General features: G+C 39.3%; 1 protein-coding gene and 1 long non-coding RNA gene across 51 annotated transcripts in view; one reads left to right on the top strand and one right to left on the bottom strand.

The window, feature by feature from the left end:
* PTPRA (protein tyrosine phosphatase receptor type A) overlaps window positions 1-22071 on the bottom strand; it is a 173045-nt gene that overhangs the window by 125916 nt on the left and 25058 nt on the right. For 22 of the 50 annotated variants that reach the window (XM_081558989.1, XM_081558977.1, XM_081559004.1 and 19 more), the window contains exon 2: window positions 12081-12178. The exons of the other annotated variants lie outside the window; for them this stretch is intronic. The gene's annotated coding sequence lies outside the window, so the exon portion shown is untranslated. The remainder of the gene's footprint in view (window positions 1-12080; window positions 12179-22071) is intronic. 50 annotated transcript variants of the gene reach the window in all.
* Window positions 15462-21644, top strand: LOC145532932 (uncharacterized). Its single transcript, XR_014073717.1, has 2 exons — window positions 15462-16364; window positions 18203-21644. It is a non-coding gene; the product is annotated as an uncharacterized LOC145532932 (long non-coding RNA).

Here is a 22071-nt window from a genome sequence, read left to right on the forward strand (position 1 = left end):
ACAGAAAATAGATGCTTCATTTTGCAGATGAAGAAACTGTGGCACAGAGCAGTTAAATAACTTGTCCACAGTCAAACAACTGGTAGATGACAAGACTGAGACTCAAACTCAGGTATGCTGTGGTTTAGTCACTAAGTCATGTCTGACTCTGTCACCCCATGGACTATTTAGGCCACCAGGCTCCTATGTCCATGGAATTTTCCAGGCAGAATACTGGAGTGGGTTGCAGTTTCCTTCTCCAACCCAGGCACATATGATTCCAAAATCTATGTTCTCACCACTGGTTGAATAGGGCCTATAACCAAGGTACATCAATATCCACTGGAGGAAAAGCTTCCTTCAGAAGGAAAGTTTCAAAGCTCTATTTGAAATGTATCATGCTGCTGCTGCTGCTGCTGCTGCTAAGTCACTTCAGTCGTGTCTGACTCTGTGCGAGCCCATGGACTGTAGCCTACCAGGCTCCTCCATCCATGGGATTTTCCAGGCAAGAGTACTGGAGTGGGGTGCCATTGCCTTCTCCGGAAATGTATCATACTTGTCCTATAATTACCAAACTTCTAAGTATGGTGCAATGTACATAGACAGTGAGGCTTTCTAATCACTGTCTAACTAAATAAATAAACTGGAAGAGTCAATTCCTTGGTATAGCAGAATCTCTTACTCTAAAGATGGGAAACAAAATCTTATGGCAAATTAGAACACTCCCATGGTTCCATTTCCTACTGTTAATAGAGCCATTGTCAGGAAGTCCCATGCTTACTATAGCAACCACTGGTCTTGCTATTCACCAAGTTTCTGCCTTTTTGCTTCCTCAGGAAACAGACAAGAAAACCAGGCTCCTGATGTTTTCTAAAAGAGGAAGCTGCCATTTAAAATTGAAAATTAATAAATGAATATGTAAAAGTAATTTTATATTTTGGATGACACCCAATATTTCCGTTTATTAAACTCAATCTTTAAAGCACACAATCTTTTTTATCTTCAAATAAACCTCTTTCAAGTGCACACAACTGTGGTAGAATTCAGTTCTTTGCAGCTGCAGGACAACAGGCCCTATTTCTTTGTTACTTCTTATTCAACTGTTGCAGAAGGGGGCATGAGAGAATGGTCACATCCTAGGTCTTAGGGGAGAGTCCCTGGGATAGGACGCTAAGTGCGAGTCCTTGGCTTTGTACAGGGAAGAATTTAACAGCAAGTCAGAAGCAGAGTGAAAACAAATTTATTCAGGGAGAATCACATTCCACAGAGAATATGGGCTTGTAATCAGAAGGCTACAGGGTCCTAGGAGATATACATTCCATAGACAGAAGGTGGCCCATCTTAGAAGGTGAGATTAAGAGTGGTTAGTTTTTATGGGTTAGGTAATTCCGACTATTGGGGGTAAGGAGTAGGGATTTCCAGGAATTGGGCCACTGCCCACTTTTTGGCCTTTTATGGCCAGCCTTCAAACTGTCCTGGAGCTGGTGGGTGTGTTACTTAGCATAATACATTATAATGAGCATATAATGAGGCTCCAGGTCTACTGTAAGTCATCTTATGCCATCCTGGGCTTAGTTGGTCCTAACTAGTTTTTGTCATATCCTCAATGGCTGTGTCCTTCTTTAACAGTTGGGCCCTGCCCACTTCCCTCCTATCTCACAAGGGCCATTCTCAGCTGCTAGAGGTCATCGGTCATATGGACTCTTTCATCTTCAAAGTCAGCAATGGAAAAATCTCCCTCTAATTCAATTCTTCTCATGCTTTAACTCACCTGACTCTTTCTTATTCTGACTCTGGACCCAAATTTTAAGGGTCCATGTGATTAAGTTAGGCCTTTCTGCATAATCTCCCTTTTTATTGACTCAAAGTCACTTTACTAGTAACTTGATTGCATCTTTAATATCTCTTTTGTAATGTAATGTAACATTAAGCACTGAAATAAAATTTCAGCAAATTCGCAGGTCCAGTCCACATTCAAGAGAAGGAAATTCTACAGAAGTGTGGGTCATCGGGGGTCATTTTAGGGTTCTGTCAAACAAAGATAGATGAAGACTTCTTAGATTGGACACAAAAAGCACGAATCTTTAAAAAAAAGTTATCTGTGGCTTCCCTGGTGGTTCGGGGGTTAAGAATTCACCTCACAATGCAAGGACACTGGTTCAATACCCGGTCTGGGAAGATCCTACATGCTTCAGGGCAACTGAGCCCATGTGCCACAATAATGAGCATGTACTCTGGAGTCCACAAGCGACAACTACTGAAGCCATGCACCACACCTACTGAAGAGTCTAGAGCCTAAGCCCTGCAACAACAGAAGTCATCACAATGAGAAGCCCTTGTGTGGCAACTAGAGTAGCCCCAGTTCGCAGCAACTAGAGAAAGCCCATGTGCAGCAACGAAGACCCAGCACAGGCAAAATAAATAAACAGATATTTTTTCAAGTGATAATTTGAACTTCATCAAAATTACAACTTTCTGCTGTTTGAGAAACACCATTAAAAAATAAAAAACAAGCCATAGGCTGGGAGAAAACATTTATTATATACAGACTCTTAGCAACTCACGTATAAGAGAATTTTAACAAATAATAATAAAAAAGGGCCAAGGATTTAAAATAACACTTCACAAAAGCAAATATGCCAATAAACATATAAACAGATGCTCAAGATCATTAGTCATTAGGAAAATGCAAACTAAAACCACAATGAGACACCATCACAAACCCATTCAGTTCAGTTCAGTCGCTCAGTCGTGTCCGACTCTTTGCGACCCCATGAATTGCAGCACGCCAGGCCTCTCTGTCCATCACCAACTCCCGGAGTCTACCCAAACCCATGTTCATCGAGTCAGTGATGCCATCCAACCATCTCATCCTCTGTCGTCCCCTTCTCCTCCTGCCCCTAATCCTACCCAGCATTAGGGTCTTTTCCAATGAGTCAACTCTTCGCATGAGGTGGCCAAAGTATTGGAGTTTCAGCTTCAACATCAGACTTTCCAATGAACACCCAGGATTGATCTCTTTTAGGATGGATTGATTGGATCTCCTTGCAGTCCAAGGGACTCTCAAGAGTCTTCTCCAACACCACAGCTCAAAAGCATCAATTCTGCGGCGCTCAGCATTCTTCACCGTCCAACTCTCACATCCATACGTGACCACTGGAAAAACCATAGCCTTGACTAGGCGGACTTTTGTTGGCAAAGTAATGTCTCTGCTTTTAAATATGCTATCTAGGTTGGCCATAACCTTCCTTCCAAGGAGTAAGCGTCTTTTAATTTCATGGCTGCAGCCACCATCAGCAGTGATTCTGGAGCCCCAAAAAATAAAGTCTGACACTGTTTCCACTGTTTCCCCATCTATTTCCCATGGAGTGATGGGACTAGATGCCAATGACTAAAATTTAAAAGTTGACAATACCAAGTGTTGGTGAGGATGTCAGAAGAACTGAAATTCTTGCACATTGCTGATGTGAATATCAAGTATAAAACTACGGAAAACAGTCTGGCAAGTTCTTATAAGAACAAATACACACTTAAACCATAAAACTCAGCAATTCCACTCTTAAAATTTACCCAAAAGAAATAAAAACATATATCTACAAAAATACTGGTACACGTATAATCTTAGCAGCTTAATTCATAAGAGAATTAAACTAGAAACAACCTAAATGTTTATTAACTTATGAAAAGATAGACTATAGTCATATAATGGAATATTTAGAAAAAAGGAATTAACTACTAATAAACCAAACAACATGGATAAAAGTCAAAAATATCATGCTGAGTGAAAGAATCCAGACAGAAGAGTATTACTATATGATTCTAGGGCTTCCCTCATAGCTCGGTAAATCATCTGCCTGCAATGCAGGAGACCTGGGTTCAATTCCTGGGTCAGGATGATCCCCTGGAGAAGAAAATGGCAACCCACTCCAGTACTCTTGCCTGGAAAATTCCATGGACAGAGGAGCCTGGTAGGCTACAGTCCTTGGGGTCACAAAGAGTCAGACACAACTGAGAGACTTCCCTTCCCTTCTCTGTCAGAGAAGGGAGTTACAAGTACAAAAAAAGGGAGAAAATAAAATGAACTCTTAAGGTGTCAGGCTGGAATCGGAGGTTTCAATGTTAACTCACGGCATTTTATATATACATATACAGTGTATACAGAGAGAAAATACAGATATGGATACATATGTAAGAATATATTTTGTACACGTATATACGTGTGTATATTCCCTAGCTCTGTCCAGAGAGGCTTATACGCAGCAGTGTCCCAAGAGAACAATCACACCTAGCATCCAGAGCTGCCTTTTTTTTTTGGCCCTGCCATGTGGCTTGTAGGGCTTCCTTGGTGGCTTGGATGGTAAAGAATCTGCCTGCAATACAGGAGGCCCGGGTTCAATCCCTGTGCTGGGGATATTCCCTGGAGAAGGGAATAGCTACCTACTCTGTTATTTTTGCCTAGAGAATTCCATGAACAGATGAGCTCAGCGGGCTACAGTCCACGGGGTCGCAGAGAATAAGGCACAACTGAGCGACCATAGCCGTGCCCCCCACCATGTGCTTGCAGAATCTTAGTTTCCTGAAACTCACGCCCCTGACATATGGAAGCACAGAGCCCTAATCACTGAACCACCAGGAAATTCCCAGATCTGCTTCTTAAAGATACCAATCAAAGGAACCAGGGCTCCTTGAAATGACCAATTCCAGGGATGAGGGAGTAAAAGTATAAAAGACTAGAACATCCTACTGTGCTAGAAGGTAAGGAGGACAAGTGATTAAAGAATGACAGCCCACATCAAAATGATACAGAAGCCAACCTCAAGGGTTTCCACCAGTCAAATCTGGGACAAATTCATGCTCAGTAATTTATAGATAATAACTCACTGAATAAAATAGGAATCTGTAAGTCCACATCAATGTAATAAATGAATGGAAGAGAAGAAAGAAAGCTTTTTGTTACACTGGAATGTCCATTGATAAATATGGAAGGAATAATGACATTAGAAAACTATCATTGGCAAGCATCATAGTATTAATCCAGTCAAAAATTACTGATGGTGAAACTAAAACTAATGGCTGAAAGTTTGACAAGAAATAGGATAATTTACACGGTCTCAAAGTACCTCCTCCTCACAAAATACTTATTAATTACAAAGGGAAAAGGAGACAAATTTACAGTAGAGAAAACTGGTAGACATCACCTTAGTATCATCAAGGTCAGTATTATGAGAAGCAGGACACAACAGAAACTGTGTACTTCCTGACAGGACAGAAAATACAGCACCCTTTACATGGTATTCCTGACGAAATGCATATTTTGAATCAGATCATGAAGAAACAAATTGAGGCACAAGAAAGCACAAATTGAGGAATATTCCTCAAAATAATTAGCCTATACTCATCAAAGTGTCAACATGATCAAGTCAAAGACAGACATGACAACTAAATGTGGTTATGTGATTCTGAACTGGATTCTCCTGCTATATAATATTTTTACCAGGACAAATGATATCTATGGATATCTAATATCAATGAAACCTAAGGATTAGCTGGTACTCCTATAACAATATTAAGTTCCTGGTTTTAATGGGTATGTTGTGGTTATATAGCAGAGTCCCTGTTTGAAGGAAATACACACTGAAGTATTCAGGGCTAATGGGGCATCAAATGAGCAACTTACAAATGGTTAAGGTAAGAAAAAGGCTCTTTGTACTATTATTGAAACTTATCTGTAAATTTAAAATTACTTCAAATAAACGACAAAACACAAGTACAACAATAAAGTACATACCAATTTCTCACTATTATAAAAATCTAATTATTCCTTAGTAAAATTTCTGGACAGAAAAGTATCCCAATACCTCAACTTATTTTTACTAGCTTTTCTAATAATGTATCTCATTTTTGAAGCACTCTCCAACAGAAATGTCTGTGAGGATGAAAATGTTCTACATCATGCTGCCTGATACACTGGCTGATGACTATCATATTGGACATTGCAGCTCGAGAGAATGGCAGTAAAAACCATAAAAGATTAAAAACTTTTTTCATAAAATTAGTTTAACACTAATTAGATTTTAAAAGAAATTCAGTTATCTTACTTTTTCTATATTTGCTGACAGACTAACGTGCTCTGCATATTTTTCAATACTCCTATCTTCTAATTTCTCATTCAAGTCTGAATATCTATTAGAAGCAACCACCTATATTCAGTTTGAGAGCAGTCTGTTTTCCTTTAAAATGACTTTCCTTTTGCTATACCACTCCTACTGATTGATATCTATGTTTTCTCTACCTTTTTGAAGTATGCCTTCCTAAAATCTAGGGTCATGTACACATCTACCCAATATTCCCATCTCTGTCTCTCACACACTTAGATCAGAAAGTCACTTTTGGGCTTCCCTAGTAGTCCAGTCATCAAGAATCCCCCTACCGACACAGGAAACAGGGGTTCCATCCTTGGTCAGGGAAGATCCCATATGCCATGAAGCAACTAAGACTGTGCACCACAACTACTCAGCTCATGTTCTAGAGCCCATGCTACACAGCAAGAGAAGCCACCACAATGAGAAGCCCCGGCACCACAACTAGAAAACAGCCCCTGCTTGCTGCAACTACAGAAGGCCCGCATGAAGACCCAGTGTAGCCAAATATAAAGCTACTTTCTCTCAAACTTATATTTAATACTTAACTTTTACTTATTCCTTCTCATACTCATTTTCCCTCAATCATAGCTGCTACACTACATGTAACTGGTGTTACAAGTTTACTTTCTGCCATGCTCTGGATAAGGTTCCTCCTAATCAGATGAGCTTATTTCAGGACAAGCATATTATTCCTTTTCCATATGAAATATATTTAAATATCAATTAGTAAACCTAGTATTTTAAATCAAGATCTAAAAACCAAAGTCTACTATAATGAAATAATCTACATAAAAAATAGGAAAAGAAAAATACAACATGCTTCATACACATCAAATTCTACAACTGATTTGAAAAGAAATGCAAAGAAGAATTTGCATCCTTTATGATCCACCTTTGTAACTCAATGCCCTGAGCAAATGCAGTAGCAGTCACTCACCTACCAGGTTCTGTTATTGTTCATGACTAACTTAATTCAGAACTAGAAAAAGAGAAGGAGGAAAAAAAGCCTAACTAGCTTGTATACAACAGGCCCACAAAGTTAATACCTATGCCAAATATCTTTAGAAATATTCAACACATCTAGAAAAATATACATCCTTATCAAAAACAGAACTATTTTAAACAAAGGTGACTTAGAAAATTCTCTCTACCCTCCTGCTTCTATTCATAACTATTTAAAACAGAAGTAAAATTAAAAAGCAACTCAAAATTCTTAACATCAAAATTATTTATAAAATGCTTAATGGAACCAGCAAAGTTCCAGGTACATTTGAAAAATCAAACTCTAGACCTCCAAGTCAACAAGGCATCAATGCAAGCAGTGTCCATCATGCTGTTCCAGTGATGATACAAAAGACTAGGGTAGGGGAATTTTCTGGGGCCTCAACTCCACATGCTCTGGCTTCTGAGCTAAAGGAACATGTAAGCTACAGCAGAGGAAGGTAAAGGACAGGAGTCATCCTCTTGTACCTGTTCAGGAATATAGAAAACTTCAGTCACTTCAGTTCAGTCGCTCAGGCGTGTCCTACTCTTTGTGACCCCACGGAATGCAGCACGCCAGGCCTCCCTGTCCATCACCAACCCCCGGAGTTTACTCAAACTCATGTCCATTGAGTCGGTGATGCCATCCAACCATCTCATCCTCTGTCATCCTCTTCTTCTGCCTTCAATCCTTCCCAGCATCAGGGTCTTTTCAAATGAGTCAGCTGTTCGCATCAGGTGGCCAAAGTATTGGAGTTTCAGCTTCAACATCAGTCCTTCCAATCAACACTCAGGACTGATCTCCTTTAGGATGGACTGGTTGGATCTCCTTGCAGTCCAAGGACTCTCAAGAGTCTTCTCCAACAACATAGATCAAAAGCATCAGTTCTCTGGCGCTCAGCTTTCTTTATACTCCAACTCTCACATCCATACATGACCACTGGAAAAACCATAGCCTTGACTAGACGGACCTTTGTTGACAAAGTAATGTCTCTGCTTTTTAATATGCTATCTAGGTTGGTCATAACTTTCCTTCCAAGGAGTAAGCATCTTTTTATTTCATAGTTGCAGTCACCATCTGCAGTGATTTTGGAGCCCTCCAAAATTAAGTCTGCCACTGTTTCCACTGTCTCTCCATCTATTTGCCATGAAGTGATGGGACCAGATACCATGATCTTTGTTTTCTGAATGTTGAGCTTTAAGCCAACTTTCTCACTCTCTTCTTTCATCAAGAGGCTCTTTAGTTCTTCACTTTCTGCCATAAGGGTGGTGTCATTCGCATATATGAGGTTATTGATATTTCTCCCGGCAATCTTCATTCCAGCTTGTGCTTCTTCCAGCCCAACGTTTCTCATGATGTACTCTGCATATAAGTTAAATAAGCAGGGTGACAATATACAGCCTTGACGTACTCCTTTTCCTATTTGGAACCAGTCTGTTGTTCCATGTCCAGTTCTAACTGTTGCTTCCTGACCTGCATACAGGTTTCTCAAGAGGCAGGTCAGGTGGTCTGGTATTCCCATCTCTTGAAGAATTTTCCACAGTTTATTGTGATCCACACAGTCAAAGGCTTTGGCATAGTCAATAAAGCAGAAATAGATGTTTTTTCTGGAACTCTCTTGCTTTTTCGATGATCCAGTGGATGTTGTCAATTTGATCTCTGGTTCCTCTGCCTTTTCTAAAACCAGCTTGAACATCTGGAAGTTCATGGTTCAAATTATTGTTGAAGCCTGGCTTGGAGAATTTTGCGCATTACTTTACTAGCATGTGAGATGAGTGCAACTGTGTAGTAGTTTGAACATTCTTTGGCATTGCCTTTCTTTGGGACTGGAATGAAAACTGACCTTGTCCAGTGCTATGGCCACTGCTCAGTTTTCCAAATTTGCTAGCAATATTGAGTGCAGCACTTTCACAGATCATCTGTTAGGATTCGAAATAGCTCAGCTTTAATTCCATCACCTCCACTAGCTTTCTTCGTAGTAACGCTTCCTAAGGCCCACTTGACTTCACATTCCAGGATGTCTGGCTCTAGGTGAGTGATCACACCATCGTGATTATCTGGGTCGTGAAGATCTTTTTTGTACAGTTCTTCTGTGTATTCTTGCCACCTCTTCTTAATATCTTCTGCTTCTGTTAGATCCACACCATTTCTGTCCTTTATTGAGCCCATCTTTGCATGAAATGTTCCCTTGGTATCTCTAATTTTCTTGAAGAGATCTCCAGTCTTTTCCATTCTATTGTTTTCCTCTATTTCTTTGCATTGATCACTGAGGAAGGCTTTCTTATTTCTTGCTATTCTTTGGAACTCTGCATTCACATGGGTACATCTTCCCTTTTCTCCTTTGCTTTTTGCTTCTCTTCTTTTCACAGCTATTTGTAAGGCCTCCTCAGACAGCCATTTTGCTTTTTTGCACTTCTTTTTCTTGGGGATGGTCTTGCTCCTTCTCTCCTGTACAATGTCACGAACCTTCGTCCATAGTTCATCAGGCACTCTATCAGATCTAGTCCCTTAAATCTATTTCTCACTTCCACTGTATAATCGTTAGGGGTTTGATTAAGGTCATACCTGAATGGTCTAGTGGTCTTCCCTACTTTCTTCAATTTCAGTCTGAATTTGGCAATAAGGAGTTCATGATCTGAGCCACAGTCCACTCCCAGTCTTATTTTTGCTGACTGTACAGAGCTTCTCCATCTTTGGCTGCAAAGAATATAATCAGTCTGATTTCGGTATTGACCATCTGGTGATGTCCATGTGTAGAGTCTTCTCTTGTGCTATTGGAAAAGGGTGTTTGGTATGACCAGTGTGTTCTCTTGGAAAAACTCTATTAGCTTTTGCCCTGCTTCAGTCTGTACTCCAAGGCCAAATTTGCCAGTTACTCCAGGTGTTTCTTGACTTCCTACTTTTGCATTCCAGTCCTCTATAATGAAAAGGACATCTTTTTTGGGTGTTAATTCTAGAAGGTCTTCTAAATCTTAATAGAACCATTCAACTTCAGCTTCTTCAGCATTACTGGTCGGGGCATAGACTTGGATTGCTGTGATATTGAATGGTTTTCCTCAGAAACGAACAGAGATCATTCTGTCGTTTTTGAGATTGCATCCAAGTACTGCATTTCGGACTCTCTTATTGACTATGATGGCTATTCGATTTCTTCCAAGGGATTCTTGCCCACAGTAGTAGATACAATGGTCATCTGAGTTAAACTCATCCATTCCAGTCCATTTTAGTTCGTTGATTCCTAAAATGTTGATGTTCACTCTTGCTATCTCCCGTTTGATCAATTCCAATTTGCCTTGATTCATGGACCTAACATTCCAGGTTCCTATGCAATACTGCTGTTTACAGCATCGGATCCTGCTTTCATCACCAGTGATACCCACAACTGGGTGTTGTTTTTGCTTTGGCTCTGTCTCTTCATTCTTCCTGGAGTTATTTCTCCACTGATCTCCAGTAGCACCTACCGACCTGGGGAGTTCATCTTTCAGTGTCCTATCTTTTTGCCTTTTCATACTGTTCATGGGGTTCTTAAGGCAGGAATACTGAAGTGGTTTGCCATTCCCGACTCCAGTGGATCACATTTTGTCAGAACACTCCACTATGATCCGTCTGTCTTGGGTGGCCCTACATGGCATGGCTCATAGTTTCACTGAGTTAGACAAGGCTGTGGTCCATGTGATATCTTAATATTAACTGATGTTCAATATGCTTTCACTTGTAAACCTTGTTAATACTTTCTGAGGGATAGAAGGGGATAGAAAGAAAGTTTCAGTTGCCACAATCTGTCCTTAACTTTAACTTGTTAGACAAATATTTATGGAGTTCCTACTATGTGTCAGATACAGGTATAAATATTCTTTTACTCTAGGGCCTTAACCATGGATGTTTCCCCAGCACCTACCACAAGCAACTTCTGTTTTAATAGTGTGGTAAATGAGCCTCAAGTGATGAACAAATAAACAAGTAGTAGATGGGCAAGGTAATTCAGAGCACGATAATCACTATGGAGAAAACAGAACAGAATTAATACCACATACTATGCAGTTGTTTACAAATGTGGAGATTTCTTATCAGCATGGTATCAAGTGACACCATCAGCATGGCTTGGTGGTAAAAAAGGTATCTCTGTAGGCAGATTTGTTGGGTTCACAACCCTGCCTCCCTCACTCCCTGTGTGGCTCTGAACAAATTATTTAACCTTCCCCACCTCCTCTTTCCCATCCTCTTAAGAGTATCTATCCTGCATGAGGTGAATCGAAGATTACAGAGTTGATACGTGAAGTGTTTGGTGCTATGCCTGGCAACCCAGGAAGCGTTGGTAACTGTTAGTAAACGTTACCATTGGTCATGTTAAGAAAACTTAGGGACCAGAAAAACAAGCAGCAATTCAAAAATTATAAGAAAACTTTTGTTTGCTTGCTTTCGGGTTTTTAAACATTGACAAATGTAGTAGTATTTGCTTCCTGTAAAAGTCTAAAGCAATATTCAAGTTGTTTTAAGTGAAAAGTGAAAGACTGCCATGTTTTCATTTGCCTTTTCTGGTTCAGTATTAGATCAATGGCACCCACTCCAGTACTCTTGCCTGGAAAATCCCATGGATGGAGGAGCCTGGTAGGCTGCAGTCCATGGGGTCGCTAAGAGTCTGACACGACTGAGCGACTTCACTTTCACTTTCACTTTCATGCATTGGAGAAGGAAATGGCAACCCACTCCAGTGTTCTTGCCTGGAGAATCTCAGGGACGGCAGAGCCTGCTGGGCTGCCATCTATGGGGTCGCACAGAGTCGGACACGACTGAAGTGACTTAGCAGCAGCAGCAGCAGCTGTGAAGTTAAAACAAGAAAAGAGAAAAGTGGACTCTTTTCAACGCACAGTGGGCAGTGTGGATTATTTTGCTATCAAGTCCGATGAGAAAACATTGTTTATTATGCAATGACACTATAGCTTGAGGTAGAAGAATTCAATATATATAAACATTACCAGACTAAGTAGTCATTTCAATATTCCCAATTCACAGGAAAGCAATGGTCAAAAAAAGTAGAAAATCTGAAGTAGAATATCTCATCACAGCAGAATTTCTGGAAGAAAGAAAGGGAAGGAGTATAAAAAAAAAATTAAGCTGCAACAAAAGTAAATTCCCAAGAAGCTCATTTGTTAGCCAAGCAAGGAAAGTAATTTGCCAATTGTGTGTCAGTAAAAAGCACCTAGGAGTTCCCTGGTGGTCTGGTGGTTAGGATTCTGTGCTTCCACTGCTGGGGTCCCGGTTCGATCCCTTGTTGGGAAACTAAGATTCTGCAAGCCAACTGTCATGACCAAAAAGAAAAGCAAAATAAAATAATGCTTGACTGCCAAAGCTCAAGAAATGTATTCAGAGAAACTAAGCTTGAGATTATTATTAGCCTTTCAGCAAAACCAGCTGCTCCAAATGTTGAAGACAATGGGAATAAAATTTGTCATCTTTTTTTAAGGCAAATGATTTCAAGTAAATTACCCTGTCTGTTGATGAGTTAGATGTTACTAATACAGCTCAGTTGCTGTTGTTTACTCAAGGAATTAATGCCAAGTTTAAAGTATCTGAAGAATTAGCTTCTATGAATAGTCTGTGTGGTGAGAAACTGAGGAAATACTAATTTGGAACAAGCTGAAGTAGAAAGATGAGTTATAATTGATAAAGTTTGTAAAAATATATATGGAGTAGAAAAAGGCTTAGTTGAATAACTTAGAAAGATTGTGAAGATCTAAGGTGGTTGTTTATTATTTTTCATCAGCCGGTACTCTGGAAAATATCTAAATTTATCATGTTACCGAATGAACCAATAGTGTCAATGGTGAACTTAATTCGCTGTCATGGGCTAAATCACTGTCAGCAACAGAAGCAGAATAACCTGTCTTGCCTGCTTATGCAGGAGTTTTATGGCTTAGCAACTGTAAAGTTTTACTGTGATAAAATTTTTTTAAAGCTTGGGGCTGAGATTACAGTTTCAGAACACTAAGACCTTTTCAGTCACTATTATCACTGATGGCTTTGAAACAGCTTCTGTTGCAGGTTTTATAATATTTAATAAATTCAACCTAACATTATAGGGCAGAATTGGACTTGCATGTGAAATTTAAACTGTAGTTAATTCATTTAGACAAAAGCTATTATTTAAATCGTAAGTAATATTAAGCTGTTTTATACACTTCCAGGGCTGTCAAAAGTTAAAACAAAAGTGAGATCTCAATTCTCAATAAACTTCCAGTGAATACATACTTTTAGATTAAATTATAATTCTGGAGGCATTTTTAAGACTTTAAGGCAAGTGCAAAGAAAATATCCATGTCTCAAAATCTATTTAACAGTGCAATTATGGCACTGACATCTAACCTTCAATTGGAAATAATTAATCTACAATGTAATGATACACTACAAGGCAAATACTAAGAGAAAACTACAATATAATGCCATAAATGCTTCCCAATGGATTAATATGCTCAATTAAAATCATATGCTTGTGGGCTGATATCAACTGGCTATACATCTGTGTGAAGATATTTCCAAAGATGAAATTCGTAAAATCTCATTATAGATCAGCAATAACAGATGAACATTTGCAATCAATTCTGATGACAGGAAACACTAACTCTGAACCCCAACTAAGGAAAATGTATCACCATTTTTCTTATTAGTGTACCTATATTACAAAAAGTGTACTCAGTAGTAACAGTAATTATTATTACTATCATCATATTTGAATTTCATCAGTGATAAATTTGTGGGAATATATTTTCTCTCGTTATAAAGTACCTACATAAGAGCCTCAATTTTGCTTTTTGGACTGCAAAATCTAAAATGTTTACTCTCTGGTCCTTCATAGAAATTGTCTGATGACCATGCTTTGGAGAAAGGTTTTCTTTAGCCTAAGCATATAAGAGCACTACCTCTATTTCTTCCAGGGACAGGTAAAAACTTTTATCCAACACAAACAGGACCCGGGCCTGGTTGGTTACATGAACAAACACAGTAAACCAGGTAATCAAAATAAATATATATATATGTAACTTAAATATTTGATTTTTACTTAAACCCATTTACTTTCATACACGGCATTTTCTTTAAGTACAGATATGCTAATTAATGCTTCACATGTTCTTTCCTACATAGATCATCATGTCCCTAAAACATATCTATGATTTTAAACTTCAACTTCTTTAGAGTGGAACAAAAACTTAGACATCTGTGAGACAACTGAGCACAGAAGCATTAGTAAGATTTTTATGGTTCTTTCCCTTAATCTTTTAAAGTATTAATGCCCAAAACTAGTAAGAAAGTGGGGGACTAGTAAGAAAAAGGGAGGAAGGGACTCGTATTTATTCACTTCTTTCAAGATCTTCAACTTAACTTTCTTAAAAACAACTATTTTTATATATTTCATTGGTTTATAAAATATTTAATTAGGTTACAATAAGTATAACTGACAGGTTTAGAACACACTGATCCCTGAAAGTATAAATTCAACTAGTGACTGCAGAAGGCATGGTATACTAGACAGTAGTCTATCAGCCATGAGTCTTTGGATTATCTTAAGAATCACTCAGTATATTCTAAAGAATGAAAAGTGTGACTGGGAATTCCCTGGTGGTTCACTATAGGGGGCATAAGTCCTAACATGGTTGAGGAACTAAGACCCTGCATGCTGCATGGCACAGTCAAAAAAAAAAAAAAAGTCTAGTTAATTCAGTATTACGCATACTAATTTAGCATATTAAAAAGCAGAGACATTACTTTGTCAACAAAGGTCAAGGCTATGGTTTTTCCAGTGGTCATGTATGGATGTGAGAGTTGGACTATAAAGAGCTGAGCACCGAAGAACTGATGCTTTTGAACTGTGGTGTTGGAGAAGACTCTTGAGAATCCCTTGAACTCCAAGGAGATCCAACCAGTCCATCCTAAAGGAGATCAGTCCTGGGTGTTCACTGGAAGGTCTGATGTTGAAGCTGAAACTCCAATACTTTGGCCACCTGATGCGAAGAGCTGACTCATTTGAAAAGACCCTCATGCTGGGAAAGATTGAGGGCAGGAGGAGAAGGGGACGACAGAGGATGAGATAGTTGGATGGCATCACTGACTCAATGGACATGAGTTTGGGTAGGCTCCGGGAGTTGGTGTTGGACAAGGAGGCCTGGCGTGCTGCAGCTCATGGGGTCGCAAAGAGTCGGACACGACTGAGCGACTGAACTGAACTGATGCATACTCTATAATCTCATGATTATTTGAGCATGGTCTAAATTAGCAATCTTTATATATTTTCCTCCAAAATAGCCTACTGTTGCAGGACCACTCATTGAATACTCCATCCTTCTTATTCAGATTTTTAAAAAATTTTTATTTATTTATTATTTATTATTGTGGCTGCACTGGATCTTCATTGTAGTGTATGGGCTTTGTGATGCAGCATGCGGGCTTTTCTCTAGCTGCAGTGCACAAGCTTCTGTTGTTGCAGAGCACAGGCCCAGCAGTTACAGCGCGTGGGCTCCCAATTTGTGGCATCTTGTTGATTTTTAAATGTAATTTTTATCACATTCTAAATTCCCAACATACCCAGGTCTGTTTCTGAACTTACTGTTTTGCTCTAAACACTTGTTTTGTCTATTCTAACACAAATGCCATGCTCCCTTAAATACCTTTAACCTTCTGATACGTTACTATCTGGAGGGTCAAATGTCACATACCCTACCCACTGCTATGGACCTCCAACTACTGTTCTTTTTCAAAGTTTTTCAAACTTTTTTCAACTACTGAATTCATCCTTCCAATGAACTATGCATGCAATTTTTTAGCCGCTAGAAAAGGCTCACCCCACTGCTTACAATAAATTTGCATTAAATCTGTAGAATAACTTGGGGAGCACTGATATCTATATAATGTCTTTATAATACTTTATCAGTCTCTCACATTCAGGAACACAGCACCAATATTGAATTTATTTATCTCTTAAAAATCCTTTATATTCTTTTAAAAGTTTTTCATTTTTTCACATAAATTTTACATATTTTTATTAAGTTAATCTGTACTCTTCCCTATCACATAATTTTTTTAAATTTAAAATTCTACTAGTGTAGCATTTAACACAAATTTTTAAAATAATTTTATCTATTTTTGGCTGTGCTAGGTCTTCGTTGCTGTGTGGGCTTTTCTCTAGTTGTGACGAGCGGAGGCTACTCTAGTTATAGTGTGCAGGCTTCTCCTTGCAGTGGCCTCTAGAGCGGAGCACAGGCTCTAGAGTGGGCTTCAGTAGCTGCAGCATGCAGGCTCAGTAGCTACGGCTCCCAGGCTCTAGAGTACAGGCTGAGTAGCTGTCGTGCAAGGGCTTAGATGCTCCTCGGCATGTGGGATCCTCCTGGATCAGGGCTGGAACCTTGTCTCCTATACTAGCAGGCAGATTCTTTACCACTAAACCACCAGGGAAGCCCTTTAACACAGTTTATAAAGAATTAAGTTTTGTAAGAATATGTCATTCTCACTTCTTCACCTTTCTTCATTCATACCCCTCCAAACACAATGTGTCTCATTCATCTTTGAAATCTTAGCACCTACCTAGTACATAGCAATCAATCAAACAATTACTGTTTCCCAAACTGACAAATATCTTACTAAATGTTTAAAAGGGAGAAGAAAGCAGATGATTTATTCATTCAGGATAGGGAGGAGATTCCTAAATCCTCTATCACCCTTGTCAACCTAAAAAGCAGTACATATGTCAAAAGGCATCGTCCTTCCTTTCAAGGTCTTTCATAAATGAACTCAGTACAAATCATCTTTGAATTTAGTTATTTTTCAGCTTTTACAACCTCATCATAATTCTGTTCTTTGAATGGCCAATATTTGCTTAATACTGCTGATAAGTTAGGTATGTTACATAATTTAGCTCATTTACTCCCCACCACAACCCTATGAAATGGATATTATTATGTCCCATTTTGCAGAGGGGAAACTGAGGCAGAGAGATTAATCAACTTAGCAGATGGCGTCAGAATCCACAAAAATATTTTAAAGAGCATATTATTTCATGTTTTTATTTCATGAGTAAATAGCGTTTAGTGGGTAAGTTGAAAATCTTGTGTGTGCTCAGTCGTGTCCAACTTGGTGACCCTTTGGACGAGCTGCCAGGCTCCTCTGTCCATGTGATTTTTCAGGCAAGAATACTGGAATGGGTTGCCATTTTCTTCTCCAGCGTATCTTCCTGACCCAGGGATCAAACCCGCATCTCCTGCATTGCAGGTGGATTCTTTATCCATTGATCCACCAAGGAAAGCCCTAAGTTGAAAACCTTCATTGTGCTAAAAAAAAAAAAAGTTCAGCATATCTACAACTTTTAACATTTTAAATTCATAAAGCTAAAAGCAAAAAAAAAATCCTCAAATTATACTTAGGAATGTTTTAAAATATTCTTTAAAAGGACTAACCAGAGCTTCCCTGGTGGTTTAGTGGTAAAGAATCCACCTGCCAATGCAGGAGACAGGGGTTTGATCCTGTCTTATGTGGTCCAAGAAGACCCCACATACTGCAGAGTCCGTGGGCCACAACTATCTAATCTGTGCTTTAGAGTCGGAGAGTCACAACTACTGAGCCCACCTGCCACAACGACTGAAGCCCACTCTAGAGCCCGTGCTCTGCAATGAGAGAAGCCATGGCAATGAGAAGTCCAGGCACCACAACTAGAGAGTAGCCCCCGCTCGCTGTAACTAGAGAAAAGCCAGAGTAGCAACAAAAACATAGCACAGACAAAAATAAATAAATAAAAATTATTTTTAAAAGGACTAAATATTATTAATTCTATACTTTATAGTCCTGCTTAAATTAGGCATACAAATCTGTCATTATCACTGTAGTTTTGTTGAGCAACTTGTTAATACTTAAAGTGAAAGTCGCTCAGTTGTGTTCGACTGTTTGCGACCTCATAGACTATACAGTCCACGGAAATCTCCAGGCCAGAATACTGGAGTGAGTAGCCTTTCTTTTCTCCAGGGGATCCTCCCAAACCAGGGATCGAACCCAGGTCTCCCGAATTGCAGGCAGATTCTTTACCAGCTGAGCCATAAGGGAAGCCTAACAATACTAGAGTGGGTAGTTAGTACTTAACTGAATCACATGTATTTGACAACATTCCCAACCCCTCTCTGGGATGACCTGGAATCATTTGACCCCAATCTTCCCAAAATGAATTATTAAAGAATCTCATGCTTTTTAAAAGAAAGGATTGGACCAGAGGTGGCAGCTGCCAAGAATGAGTTTACTGCTTGGTTTCCACGACTACATCAATCTGAGACCAGTGTAAGAGAGATGTATCCTTGGAAACCAACTCTTTGCTTCCTTCAATTAAGAAAAGGAGTAGAAAAAAAGAGCGAAAAGGCTTCAGAATAATTTAACTTGTGTTTAATGTGTTCACTGCGCATGATAATCAATGGCAAAAGTTCTGTCCCAATCAAATCTGTGAGAAAATTATATGATGTTAGTGGAAAACCCCAAACTGATTTTACAGAGATTATCTTATGACTCATAAACAATTATTTTGGTTTCAGTCTTTTTTTTTTTTAATAAATTTATTTTAGTTGGGGGCCAATTACTTTACAATAGTGTAGTGGTTTTCGCCACACATTGACATGAATCAGCCATGGGTCCACACGTGCTCCCCATCCTGAACCCCCCTCCCACCCTGGTTTCAGTCTTTAAAATGGAAGCTCCACCAGTAAGAACTTCACAAATGATATCTAACTGGGAACAGTATTTGTTAACCCTCAAGTGCACAACTGCATACTATCATCTGAACTCTCCACACACATCCCATATAACCTTTGTTATAGGTGTCACGAATTGTGAAATTTCAAAATGGAAGCTTTTTTATCCAAATTCAGGAGCAGACTGAATATATTTATGAAAATAACTATACTTCATAACATAGGCTACAAATCCATTCATCTCAACTTCACTTCCTATGAAGTGCAAATGAGCTTTAGTGAAATATATTAAGTACAGCCTCATAGGTTTTCTTAAAACCAGGACCCTACTTCCCTGGAGCTATAAATATACTTCCTGTCATCAATAGCAATGGCTGGAGCAACCCCTCTGTTCAAAAGAACTAAAAATACATTTTTGTACATATCCTCTCTTCTCTACCCACCCACCATTCCAAGAGGAACTGACAGGGAAATGCAGAGCTGTGTAAAGTTCAGCTGAGAGCAATGCAAAGACTGCACTTTTCCTTAAAAAAAACAACAAAAAACAAAAACATACTACCTTCAACTGAATATTGTAATCAGCTATTACAGAGTCAAATTAAATTTTAATTTTTTTGGAGAAGTTATTTCTGATTACAAGTTATATTTAGTTACATTAACTGTTATTTGGGGACTGGTGTCATCCAAACCATGGTAACAGAAATTCATGCATATGGGAACTATGCAAAGTGAGAATTTTATGTATATAAAAGGGATTCATGGAACTAGATGGTGCTCAGCCAGCACTTTCAGTGGGACTGGGGTCAATGAGATAGCCCTTGTGGTCAGGAGGTTGTTACCCACAGTGGTGCTGGAGGGAACAAGTTGGAAAGCCAGATTCTAAATGTCAGAGAAAGGAGGTACAAATTCAGAAAAAGACTAGAAAAAATCCATGGTATTGAAACAAAACTAAAGGTATCAAAGTGAAATGGCTTTCAATATTTATAGGCAGATATTGATGTCTGTGTATGTTTGTGTATACACACATATGTCAAAGTGAAAATGTCGGTCACTCAGTCATGTCTGACTCTTTGCAACCCTATGGACTGCAGTCTGTCAGGCTCCTCTATCCATGGGATTCTCCAGGCAAGAATACTGGAGTGGGTAGCAGCCATTCCCTTCTCCAGGGGATCTTCCCGACCCAAGGGTAGAAACCCGGATCTCCTGCATTGCAGGCAGATTCTTTACCATCTGATACGTGTGTATATGCATAAATCACTACAAACCCTTCAACCACAAACCCCAACATTCGTGTTTCACTTTCTGCCCAATAGGGGACACTTCTACCTAACAACTCCCACCACCACAATGATAAAGGCACTTATCCATATTTTCCCCTCACTCCTCTGCCTCCTGACTGACCTTAGTGCTTCTCCCATGTAACCCTGCATAACAGCTTGGTGCCTGCTGCCTCTGGGGAACTATGAGCAATTCAACTTCCTTCAATGGCACTGACCTCTTCATGCCATCACTCGGTCATACTTATAAATTAAATCCTAGGTACATTTAAAAACACTATCCTATCTCAACACTATCCTATCTCTGACCTCTAACAGAGCCTAAGAGCAATGACATCTCAGAAGCAAAGAACACATCTGGTATTCAGATCTTATTTCCTAAATACATCCCCTAATAAAAGGAACCAGAACTCCCTGATGACATTGTTGATTCCAGGACTGGGGCAGTGAAAGTACAAGATGAGCGTGGAAAATCTTACTGTGTAAATAGAAAAGTAAGTGATCAAAAAATGATGGGGACATAAAAAAGGCCACAGGAGCCACCCTGAAAGGGTATCTATGGCCAAATCTAGCACAATATGAGCATCAACTAAATGGTAAATGAATAACATAGGAATCCAGGAGTTCATGTTGATATGTTTAAATGATTTTTAAAATAAATTTATTTTCTGGCTGTGCCGAAGTGTTACTGCTTGGACTTTTCTCTAGTTGTGGAGAGCAAGGGCTAATCTCTAGTTGCAGTGCGAAGGCTTCTCATTGTGGTGGCTTCTCTTGTTGAGGAGCATGGGCTTTAGGGCACGTGGGCTTCAGCAGTTGCAGTATGCAGGCTCTAGAGTGCAGGCTCAAGAGTTGTGGCACACGGACCTAACTGCTCTGCAGCATGTAGGATCTTCCCGGATCAGAGATTGAATCTGTGATCTCCTGCACTGGCAGGCAGATTCTTTACCACTGAGCCACCAGGGAAGCTCCTGAATGATTTTAAGAGAAAAAAGAAACTTCCCTGGTGGTCCAGTGGTCAAGACGCCATTGCAGGGGGCATGGGTTCCATCCCTGGTCAGGGAACTAAGATCTCCCATGCCAGGCAGCAGGGTAAATACATAAATAAATAAAAAGAACAGAGTAGTAGAGAAAGCTTTTTCTTACAGTGAAATGCCAAATGATGAACTCAAAAGGAGTGATGAAATTTTATAAATTTTATCATCTGGTAACTACTATAGTAATAATGGACTTAGGCACAGATCATCAATGAATGGATGCTAAAAACTAGTAGGTAAAAAGTTGATGAGAAATGAACTATTCATATAGCCTCAAAGTTATCATTTCACAAAAACGTATATTATTTACCTACTAGAAAAGGCAAAATATTTTTGAACTAACTGTAACTGAAGAGACATGATAACTAAATGCAAGGCATGTTCCTAGATGGTCTTTGAACTGGAAATATAAGGAGGAAAGGAAGAGGTTTTCCTGGTTTTCTTTCTAGAGGAGTTGCTGTTTATTCTCTTAAGTCGTGTCCAATTCTCTGCAACCCAGAGAACGCAGACTATAGCTTGCCAGTTCCTCTGTCCATGGGATTTCCTAGGCAAGAATACTAGAGTGGGATGCCATTTCCTCCTCCAGGGGATCTTCAAAACCCAGGGATCAAACCCAGGTCTTTTGCTTGGCAGGCGGATTCTTTACCACCGGAGAAGCCCTTTTGGAGGGGGAGGGGGGTTTTTGGTTGATCTTTTAGCTTTTTTTTTTGTTTTTGCTGTAAAAAACATAATTGAAAAATCAGTGAAATTTGAGAGGTGTCTGTGCATTAGACAATACTGTATCAATATTTATTTCCTGATTTTAATGAGTGTACTGTGGTTAAACAGAGGAGTATCCTTGTTTTTAGGATATATATACTGATTTAAAAGTTACAGAGCCTTTTGTCTGCAACTTATTTCTTAAATGATTCAGAAAACTTGTATAGCTAGAAGGATACAGTG

Source organism: Giraffa tippelskirchi, chromosome 13 (assembly GCF_054371585.1).
Source record: "Giraffa tippelskirchi isolate mGirTip1 chromosome 13, T2T-mGirTip1v1.2.pri, whole genome shotgun sequence".
Taxonomy (NCBI): domain Eukaryota; kingdom Metazoa; phylum Chordata; class Mammalia; order Artiodactyla; family Giraffidae; genus Giraffa; species Giraffa tippelskirchi.